Source organism: Myotis nattereri (genome assembly GCF_964212035.1).
Source record: "Myotis nattereri genome assembly, chromosome: 1".
NCBI lineage: Eukaryota > Metazoa > Chordata > Mammalia > Chiroptera > Vespertilionidae > Myotis > Myotis nattereri.
In genome coordinates this window covers 191705911-191714888 of record NC_138075.1, presented here as the reverse complement: position 1 = coordinate 191714888, position 8978 = coordinate 191705911, and the positions used below count along the sequence as shown (strand labels likewise).

The 8978-nt window shown below is 35.2% G+C and overlaps 1 pseudogene across 1 annotated transcript; it reads right to left on the bottom strand.

Moving 5' to 3' along the window:
* Positions 1 to 1436: 1436 nt before the first annotated feature.
* Positions 1437 to 2791, bottom strand: LOC308536069 (inositol polyphosphate 1-phosphatase-like; annotated as a pseudogene). Its single transcript has 2 exons — positions 2722 to 2791; positions 1437 to 2107 (listed from the first exon to the last, which is right to left on the bottom strand). The product of its transcript is annotated as an inositol polyphosphate 1-phosphatase-like (transcript).
* Between the last annotated feature and the right edge of the window lie 6187 nt (positions 2792 to 8978).

Here is an 8978-nt window from a genome sequence, read left to right as displayed (position 1 = left end):
ATCAATAGCACAAAGCTATCTTCAAATATAGAGATGTGGGAAATCATTTCACAGTTAGGTTTATGAGTACCTGAGGAGAGAGGTTATTATGATACTAGTGCACATTGAAAGGAAATTAATTATATGAAATATTTTAATATCGCTGTCCACCCTTTCTCTATAATAGAAGTGTCAAAGATGAAAGAACATTAGTAAAATATATATGAAAATAATATATAAATTGATTAATAAATTAACAATAACAACATGATATAACAACAAAGACATAATATAAAAACAACAAAAACATGTATATTAAAACAACATTGATAAAAACAATGACCGATAAATTGATTAAACTTATTCTAATACTCCCTGTATACCACATTAAGAATAAAAACACTTTCCAAGTGCTTGACTAATTTCCCTTGTGATGAAGTATTTACAATTTTAACTTTACCATCACACACTCTTTGAACTCGAGAGAAAGGAACATATAACTGACCATGTCCGAAAACGGGTTCAGGTAGGAATATTCCTACTCTGTCTAGAGTTTGTCCTTATGATATTAATAGTCATTGCAAATTGGGGCATCACAGGAAACTGTCTTCAAATTATTTAAATGGGAAGCCAGTGTCAGATGGGGACAAATCAATTCTTGGAATCAGAACAACCTCTCCTTTTGTAGATCCTGTTAATACTTCAGCTCCGATTATGTTAGGTCGTAATATTTTGATAATAAATCTAGTACCATTACGAAGACCCTATTTACTGTTAAGATTTCTCAGTAGCATGATGATGGCACCCACTTTCAATTTTAATTTATGAATTGCCATTCAGACATATTGGTCTTCAGACATATTCTGTAGAGGATGCTGCTCTCTTTCAGCTTGAGAATGTCAACAAAAACAACCAAATTCACAATCAACAATGTCAGATCAAAACACACACATGTGATTGGCACCAGCAAGTGCTTTATATGTATCACACATGCACGAATCAATGTTTATTTTTAAATTGTCAGTACACATCATATATACCGGCCCATCTGTTGGACTTCTGGTTGTTCACTTAGCCTTTTATATATATAGACTAGAGGCCCAGTGCATGAAATTCATGCACTCAGGGTGGGGGTGTGGAGTCCCTCAGCTTGGCCTATGCCCTGTCACAGTCCAGGAGCCCTTGGGGGATTTCCAACTGATGGCTTAGGCCCGCTCCCCATGGGGAGCGGGCCTAAGCCAGCAGTTGGACATCCTTAGTGTTGCTGTGGAGGTGGGAGAGGCTCCTGCCACCACTGCTACACTCGCCAGCCATGTGCCCGGCTTCTGGATGAGCGTTGCTTCCCCAGCGGGAACGCACTGACCACCAGGGGAGAGCTCCTGCATTAAGCATCTGACCCATGGTGGTCAGTGTGCATCACAGCGACTGGTCGTTCTGCTGTTCGATTGATTTGCATATTAGCCTTTTATTATATAGGGTATGTACAAACAGATACAAGATTTTGGATGAGGAGCCTCAGGAATATCTACAGTGGCACCATCATTTTGCACATGGTACACCAACTTTGGCAAGTCAAGCCCTGTTTCTGGATTTCCTTCCAAGTATTCTTCTAAATATAGCATTTCCCCACTGTATCTCTGGGTGTGGCATGAGCATCATGAGAGTCCCACTCAAAAGAGGTGTCTTCTGAAAAGATGGGAATGTCAACAAGACCTTGGACAATGCAAAGGCTCCGGTAAAGAGCCCTGGCTGCCTGGAATATGCTATCTCCACACACACGTGAAAATGAGACTTTGATAGTCTCCTTTTCAATTGTACTAATGATCCCTGGAAGCTGGTGGGCAAATTCTACCTCAGAACTAGTGTTTTCAGTTAGTTGGGTCCGTGTTTTATTGCTGTTTCTTTTAGATTTGGAAAATTGAAATGCATGGATATTGGCTCCCATACAGGAAAGGCCCCAGTAGAAAAGTCCTTTCAACTGAGGGTTTTTAGGTCATGTGACTCAAAAGGTTGTTAATGACTCCCTTCAGGGGCAACCTTGTCTGTATCTCATGGACACCAATTATAATGGTGACTGACTGAAGTCCACATCAGAAGATGCCTTGATTGGATTCAGTGTCAGCAGAACCTTTTAGTTATATACTAACTAGAAGCCCAGTGCACAAAAATTTGTGCACTTGTGGGGGGGGTCCCTCAGCTTGGCCTGCACCCTCTCACAGTCTGGGACCCCTCAGGCAGGGTCCCTAGGCCTGCGCTGAGATCAGGGCCTATCGGGGTTTTCCTTCCCCAGGCTGCAGGCAGCTGGCCCACTGCTTGCCATCTGTGCAGTGCTTCCCGCCCCCCCACCTCTGTAGGCAACAGGTGTAGGGTGTGATGGCTTGGTTAGTCTGGGCCTCCCTCTGGGAGGTGATTGCTGGCCAGCTGCTCACCTGCCTCAGAGTCACTGCCAGTAGCCTGGGCCTCCCTCTTTCTTTGCTGAGGGGCATGGCCAGTCCTGTGAGGTGTCGTCTGCCTACCTGATCACCCTTAACCACTCTGCCTTCCTACCTGATCACCCTGACCCCTTGTTTGGGGGTGGGGCCAGCCTGGTGAGGGGCCATCTGCCTACCTGATTGCCCCTCACCATTTGCCTGCATACCTGATCACCCCTAACCACTTGCCTACCTACCTGATAACCTCTAACTGCTGGTCTGCCTACCTGACCCCCCTAACCTCTGGCCTGCCTGCCTGATTGCCCCTAACTGCTTGCTTGGGGGCAACGCCAGCCTGGCGAAAGACCATGGTGGTTCTGATCTCTGGTTGTTCTGGTCATTACGCTTATGGTGGCTGGCCTTTTATTATATAGGATAACTTGAGGTGTGGGATCCACCCAAGTTCCACCAAATGTCCTGTGGAATGGTGGTCTCTATTTAATCCAGAGTTGAGTCAGTAAAGGTGATATCCTGATGAATAATCTTGGCTAGTATTTATACAGTTAAGAACTTTGCTAAGAAACTCTACTGTTTCTTTCCCTGTTGGACACAGTTTCAAGATAACCTTTATCCCTAAATTGTTAGTAAACTCATTGGGTTCTTCTCCCAAAATATTGTTTTCCAAGCCTGGATACTATTCTCTATATTCTCTTTCATAACTTTCTATACTAGTACATCACTCAGGATTTTGAAATCAACAGTGAACTTGTTTATTTCTCCCTCTTTCTATGACGGCAAATCTCTCAGAGATAAGCAGCAGCTCTTGGAGGTTATCTGACATTTCTGAATTTTGCTTTTCAGTTGATCCTGCTTGTGGAATTGGAACCTGCCTCTGGGTCTTTAGAATTCTGGAACCTAGAAGTCCAAAACTAAGATGTCAGGCTATTTGATTTCTCCTGAAGTCACTTTCCTTGGCTGGTGGACAGTTGCCTTCTTGCGGTGTCATTATATGGTTGTTCCTCTGTGCACGCCTTTTTAAAAATTATTCTTTGTTTTGTTCTTTATTTTCTATTTATTAATTATAAATTAATAAATTGTTTCCCATTTTACTTTGTAAATTAATTATTAATTTATAATTAATAAAATTAGAAGTATAAAAATAACAAAGAAAAATTCTCCAAGCCATATAATAAAAACTTGGATGTGTAGGTAGGGGTGTGTGTCTGTGTTTTGGGGAAGGGGAGCAGACAGATGATTGGCCACCAAGGATAAAGTGTAAGTGTTGAAGTTGTCCTCAGTAATGAAAGAACACTATGATTCTCATTGTAACATTCTATAAATTAAATAGTTTTAAAAATTGTAATGTTTTGATGATACTTCCAAAATTTTAAGAATATCAAATAGATATTCCAGGTAAGTAAATTATTTAAAATATCCCTATACTAATTTAATTTTAGCATTTTCATAACATGTATAGAGATCAGAGAAAATATTATTTGTATATTACATATACTTTGTTCTCAAAGTTGTAAGTAAAACAAAGGGAATTAATTGCTATGACAATCAGTTTGTAACAATTATTTTATTCAAGTAGAAGTTGAAATAGTAAATAGAACTATTGTAAAAAAATGTAATTTTTAATTAGAAAATAAGTAATGATAATGAAATAATAAATGAGCTGAATCTTAACATGATGAATATTAAACATTATTGTCTAAGAAGATTAATTCTGGAAGTAAATGATATATTCTAAGTTATGATCAAGAATATGCTAAATCTTGGATATAAATACAAGGAAATAGAAATATATATATATACATTTAAAAAAAAAAAACAGCTTACCATACTGACAAGTCACATGTTTTAAAATGGATTAGGGAGGAACAAGGCAAAGAGGAAAAACATGCTGTGTGTATAAAATTAAATATTCTTATTTGGTATGCTTTCCTAAGAAAAGTTATAATATGCTAACTATATCATTGTGATATTTTAAATCACAATTATTGATGCTATGCAAATCATAAGAACCTAACTTCCATAAAACATAGCAGCAGGAGTCAGTCAAACATTTTATAAAACATCTTCCCAATATTCCCAATTAAAGATGGTTGCTAAGAAAACAAAGGCAATGAGTTAATAAAACAACAAATCTGACTTCATAGAATTTAAGTTTAAATTTCAAAGTGAATACTATTTTTTGGCATCATATAATAAAGTTCAGACATTTAAATTGTCATTGAATAAAATTAGTGCAACTATAATCAACTTCACCTCTCCCTGGCTAGGTATTCTAATAAAAAAGGGATTGCATTGTACCAGCTTTCAAATGTTCTTAAAAAGGTTAGAAACCAATTGGGATACAAAATCATTAGAAATTTAATGAAAATATATGGATGGAATAATAAATTATTTAGTTATTCTCCTAATTAACAAAATTAATATCTCTCTATATAAAAGCCTAAGCGATCATCTGACTATTCGACTATTTTCCTGGTAGCTGTGATGCACAATGACTACCAGGGGGCAGACACTCTGATCAGTAGAGGAGGGAGCCTGATTCCTCACGGAATTGACCCTGGGTTAGGTTGCTGCTGGGGCACTGTTGTCCCCAAATCTGCTTCACCCGCACCCTGGACCCAGAGATCGGTTTTCGCTCAATCCCCACAAGCCAGGCCAAGGGACCCCACTGCTGCACAAATCCATGCACCAGGCCTCTAGCATTATATAAATAACAAATGAAAGGACCAATACAGAAGCTATGTACATATAGAAGTTATATGTTAAGGACTTTACATTCACTGAAAGATTAGCAGTAATAAGAAACTAAAATATGATTTAACTTTCTCATTCTTGATTTATTTCATTGTAAATTCAAAAACCAGGTAAAATGCACTACACAGAGAAGAGAAAACAAAATAGTATATATGAAAGAAGTATATAACAACAATAACAGCATTTGATTAAGCCATATTTTTATAAAACTAGAGGCCCAGTGCACAGATTTGTGCACCAGTGAGGTCCCTTGGCCTGGCCTGCACCCTCTTGCAATCTGGGACCCGTTGGGGGATGTCAGAGAGCCAGTTTGGGCCTGATCCCTGCAGGCTGGTTGCTTAGGCTTTTATATATATAGATTCATCCAACACATGTACATTTAGACCCAACAAGGATGGTTAAAGTCAGTTCAAATTAAATGTTATAGAATTACTAGAATAAAAAGGATTACAAACAAAACTGTATATTATGAGGGTTAAATTTAACCAGATAATAAAATACTTTGAATGTCATACAAAGAAATTTTTACTTCCTTTAGAAGGTGATAAGGTAACAAAATTATTTTAATGATTTGAAATACTCATTTAAATTTTCAAAATTATTTTTTGTATAGGTGATTAATACATTGAAGTGGTAAGGGAAATGACAGATATAGATATGTCTTTTAAAAGAATAGTGCAATAGTGTAAATCTGACTTATGTGAGGTTAACAAATTCAGGATAACTGAAAACTAATAGTCAAATGTGCATATGCTTCTGCCAAAAGTGCCATTTATTAACTCATCAAACACTTGAGCAGGTACTCTTCCAGAAAATGTACTATGTTTTGCATATGCAATGAGACAGCATTTCCTTTGCCCAAAATTTGCTTACAGAAAAGGGAAAAATAATATCCTGATTGCCATTTTCTTGACACTGGGAAATGTTTTGGTAAAGTGCTACACGTGAGTAGCTTTCTTGTGTAATGAAATGATACAACTAATTGGGCTAAAAATATAGAATATTCCATAAATTATAGGGACCATTTGCAGTGTAGGATTTTTCTAGAAATGTAAAGGAGTTAGAAACCCTAGTTCTCATACTTCCTATAGTAGGGAAGTATTTGTACATCCTAAGAAAAAATACTAGCTCTCCAATATTGCAGAGGTAGGGAGAAGATACTTGAAATACTAATAACAATTATAATAATAACAATGCAATCATTAATGATGCTATAAAATAGTTGTTCTCAAATTATTTGTCCTTAGGAGCTCTTCACAATCTTAGTATTGAGTGTCCAAAGTATTTTTATTCATATGGTAGATGTATTAACATTTATATTAGTAACTAAATCAGAAAAATATTAACTCACTAAATAACAATAATGGACCCATTGCATAAATAACATACTTTAGTAAAACAATCATTCCTTCTAAAGCAAAAGAAGGTTAAAATAATGACTGTTTTATATTTCAGCAAATTTCCTTAATAATTGCTTAATGAAGGCAACTGACTTTATATGTCTTTTTGCATTCAGTCTGTGGCAATATCACTCATTCTGCAGCCTTTTGAAAAATCTACTATATACTCATGTGGGTAAAAAAATAACTATCCTGCCAATGGTTTTGACCTCTGCAGTCCCTGGAAGTTTCTCTGGTGTTAAATTAGATAGGCATTACTGTAAAAATACTATACTAATACTATTAAAGGAAACACTGACTCTCAGAAGATTGCTTAACTGTTTTGTAAACCTTGATAGAAGTAGAAAAGATGACTATTTTGAACTAGTCAATGCAAGCTGATATCTTGGACTACCTCAAAGATATTTGTCACTATAGTCTCAAATTCCATGGGTAATCTTGACAAGTCTTTCCTGTATAGTCTAAAGTGAGAACATGATTCATTACCTAAACTAGGAATCCTCATCAAGAACTTTCCTTACATTGATGGGCATAGTTAAATGTAAGCTTGACTACCACCTGTAGCCTATTTTATTCTTATAGAGATAATTACAATTATAATGGCAGATTTGAGACTCAACAAAATGACCAGATGAACTATAATCTGCCCCAAGTTTCTTGTAGCTCAGGATATATAGTGAGTAACAATTTTGTAAAAAGTATCACCTAAAATACCCTCCAAAACCTGTTTGTTTTTTTCTTTAATGTATACTCTTCAAAACACCATTTTATTATTAATTAAAGATGAAGTCACTTATATTTGAAACACTTGTCCTTCATTTTCAAGGAATTATTAGTAAAAATTAAACAACCACACTGGTATGTACTATAGTTACCTATCATTCAGTTATTTATCAACCATGCTAATTAATGCTTAATTTTCTTAATAACTTTTAAAGGATATTATTTTAGCATTATATGTCTTTATTTTTGTATATACCTACTAGTTCTACAAATATAAGTTAACTTTATTTGGTATATCATTTAATGAGAAAAGAATTGATCTGTTGACCAAGAATAAAAAAAATACCAAAATATAGCAAGATTAGATACTGTACCAATTGTAATAAAGTAAAATATTTAGCTGACCAAGTACAATTGCTGTCTATGTTTTGAATGAAGTATTTTACAATCATGCAAATCAGAAGGATGGTTGATATCTCTGGACTGGTGGAAGCTGAGTATTAGAGACACATTATTCTTAGAAATAATAATATGAATAAAAAGTTTGTAGTGATATATGGGGATAATTAAGCTTATTTTAATAATATAAAATAACTTCTATTCATTCCTTTCATACTACCTCATTAAATATTATTAAGTTAGGGCCTGACATTTTACTCAGAATTATGTTTCTGGCATTTAACTATTCAGCTCTAAATGTTAAGGATGTCAATTATATAAGCATCCATCTTTTTCACTATGGTCTCCCATCAAACATTAATGATAGAAGTGTTAATTTAATTCAAGTAGTCTCAAATATCTGCCCCGAAGAAGGTTGATACTCTACAAGTGCTCTGACAACCTCTGGTAAGTAATTACCTTAAAAAATATTTTCAACTCACACCTAGAGGCATTTTAAATTATATGTCATTAAAATGTAATGTTTTCTCAAATGACAGGGTCATGCCAAAAGCAAAACTACACTCTATTTTTATCTGAAACACACTCACTCCAATAAAAATGTTACAACTTATACTTCAAAGAGGATAGATAAATTATGCTACACTGAGAAACATGTAGTAACCAAGGTAAGTTGTTATACATACACTAACAATAAATAAATACTATGGTATAACTCTATGTGACAAAATGATCACTTTTTGTGAAGAGTAGGATAGTTCACATTTTTATATAAATTGGGTCAAAATGTACTCACAACCTGGATTTTAAATTGTCTCTACCTAACATTTCCTCCTAATATTTCTACAGATTTGCTTTTCTTTCAGACATATGATTTCTAAGTATGAAGGTGACATAAACTCTGAAATTAAAAAGATAATCTTCCTGAAAAAACTCGTTCTGAATAATTGAATATCCATAAGAAAATATTGAATGTCAGCATTAACAAACCCACTATACAGTAGACCTAATATGAAAGGCAAAGCATCACAAGCTCTTTGTTAGCTAAACATTTTTTGAAAAAGACAGAAGTTGGGAATAATAGATCTGTTACAATGAAGTTAATAAACTTTGTTTATGATAATGCCCTATTAAGACAATGAAAGGACCAAACACAGAGTGGGTGAATATATTGCAATATGTAGGTCCAAGAAAAATTCATATCAAAAAGACAAAAAGCAGAAGACAAATGACTAAATAAGAAAAAAGGCATCTCGGAAAAGTTTATCTATAATCCAATAAATATGAAACAGCA